Source organism: Catharus ustulatus, unplaced genomic scaffold (assembly GCF_009819885.2).
Source record: "Catharus ustulatus isolate bCatUst1 unplaced genomic scaffold, bCatUst1.pri.v2 scaffold_113_arrow_ctg1, whole genome shotgun sequence".
Taxonomy (NCBI): domain Eukaryota; kingdom Metazoa; phylum Chordata; class Aves; order Passeriformes; family Turdidae; genus Catharus; species Catharus ustulatus.
The window spans coordinates 32,113-34,702 of NW_024879459.1; positions in this window are offsets into that span (position 1 = coordinate 32,113).

Here is a 2,590-nt window from a genome sequence, read left to right on the forward strand (position 1 = left end):
TCATTGTAACATGGAAAGAGGAAGGTGAGTGGCAAACATTGGAGGGATATGAGAGTGGATCACCTCAAGTAGAAGAGCTGTGGGCTGTAGTTACAGCTTTACAACACTTTCCCCAGACTCCTCTAAATGTGGTAACTGGTTCTGCATACATAGCTAACATCACACAGAGATTAGGGGAAGCACTATTAAAGGAAATGGATAGTGCACAACTATTTAACTTACTAAAAACTCTATGCCTTACTATCCCAGCATTATTATATCTTGTACATTAGGAGTCACACAAATTTTTCAGGTTTCATCACAGAGGGCAACACCAGAGCAGATATGCCAGCTGGCCGTGCTTGGACACAACACAAGCAGATACACTAGCACAAGCAAAAGCATCACATGACTTTTTCCACGAAGGTGTTTGAACCTTACAGTGGCAATTCCAGCTGTCAAACACAGAGGCTCATAATATAGTTAACAGCTATGCTGGCTGCCAAGGCCACACTGCTCCACTGCAGATGGGAGTCAACCTTTGCAAATCTGGCAAACTGATGTCATACACATCCCTGAATTTGGCTGTCTAAAATGTCTCAGTTGATACATTTTCATCAGCAGTATGGACTACAGTACACACAGAAGACATATTCCATCACATGTTGGTGATCAGCTTTTGCAGCTTTGGGCATCCCTCTCATCATCAAAACAGGCAATGGCCCTGCATACATCTCACAGAAAGCAAGACGTTTCCTACAGCTCTGGGGTGTATCACACCACACTGGTATTCCCTGATCAGCAACAGGACAGGTTATCATGGAAAGGGCAAATGATACTTTAAAAGGTATACTTAATAAATAAAAGGGAGGAATATGTAGTACCCACAGAGCAGGGTAGCTAAAGCTATATATACACTAAATCATTTAATAGTATTAGAAAAATCCCAGAACTCAGTCATTTTAAATCACCTTCTATTACTACAATCATCTTGTGATGTTCAGCTGCTCAAGCCCAGGGTGATGGTAGGACACTTCCCCACCAAGGACCTCATAGGGAGGTCCTTGCATTCTTATTTCCTAGGGAAGAGAATATGCCTGTGTTTCCACAGACACTGGAACACGTTGGATACCTGCCAGATGTATCTAGCCTGTACTACGTCCTGCTGGGACTACAAGCAGCATCCTCCTGATGACCCCTCAACAGACATCACAGAGTTGTGTACAGAGTCGTGACCAGAACAATTTGTTCACCCACGTCATAGAATTCCAGGACTTTTAAAATAACAGTTTACAGTAATTTCACGAATACAAGCCGCAGCAATTTGACAAAAATTTTGGTGGAAACCCGGAAGTGCGGCTAATAGTCGGGTGCGGCTAATATATTAATAATTTTCTGACATTTACAACCCCAGACGTGCCAGTCAGAGTGCCGAGCCAAGCACCGGCCAGTAAAAGCCGGCATTTCGCAATTGTTACAGTGTTACCGTGTTGCCCTGGCTCCCTGCAGGCAGCACGGGGGGCGGGGAGAGAGGCGGGAGAGCTCTCTTTCCTCCTCTGCCGCAGCCCAGGGGAGGAGGGGGGGGGGGGGGGGCGCCGCCATTGCCGCGGCCCCGGGAACCGACGGGGGGGGGCGCCGCCATTGCCGCGGCTCGGGGAGCCGACGGGGGGGGGGGCGCCGCCATTGCCGCGGCTCGGGGAGCCGACGGGGGGGGGGGCGCCGCCATTGCCGCGGCTCGGGGAGCCGACGGGGGGGGGGCGCCGCCATTGCCGCGGCCCCGGGAGCCGACGGGGGGGGGCGCCGCCATTGCAGCGGTTCGGGGAGCCGACGGGGGGGTGCGCCGCCATTGCCGCGGCCCGGGGAGCCGACGGGGGGGGGGCGCCGCCATTGCCGCGGCCCCGGGAGCCGACGGGGGGGGGGCGCCGCCATTGCCGCGGCTCGGGGAGGACGCGGGGGGGCTGCGCCGCCATTGCCGCGGCTCGGGGAGGACGCGGGGGGGCCGCGCCGCCATTGCCGCGGCCCGGGGAGCCGACGGGGGGGGGGGGGGCGCCGCCATTACCGCGGCTCCGGGAGCCGACGGGAGCCCTGCGCCGCCATTGCCGCGGCCCGGGGAAGGGGGGGGAAGTGCGCGCCGCCATTGCCGCGGCTCGGGGAGGAGGCGGGGTGCTTTGTCCGCGCCCGCCGCCGGCGCCACGGGCGCGGGAAAGCTCCGTCCCCGCCCGCCGCCGCTGCCGTAGGAGCGGGGGAAGCTCCGTCCCTGCCTGGCACCGCGGGGCAGCGCCGACCCGGGGTGACCAAGCCCAGTGGCAGCGGCGGCCGGCCCCGAGCGGCAGCACCGGGCTGGGCCACCTGGCCCCGTTAGCGGCCCCTAGCGGGCCGAGCCTGCACAGCCTTAGCTCAGCCAGTAAACCCCGCCCTCCCGCGGTTCTGTTACTAATTGCACGCGGGTCCTCGCTGCGAACGACAGAGCGGCTTATATTCGTGTGCGGCTTATCTATGGACAAAAACCGAAATATTTGCCAACACCCAGAGATGCGGCTTATACTCAGTGCGGCTTGTATTCGTGAATTTACTGTACTTTAAGATTCATTTGTTTACAATTTTTTTCCTG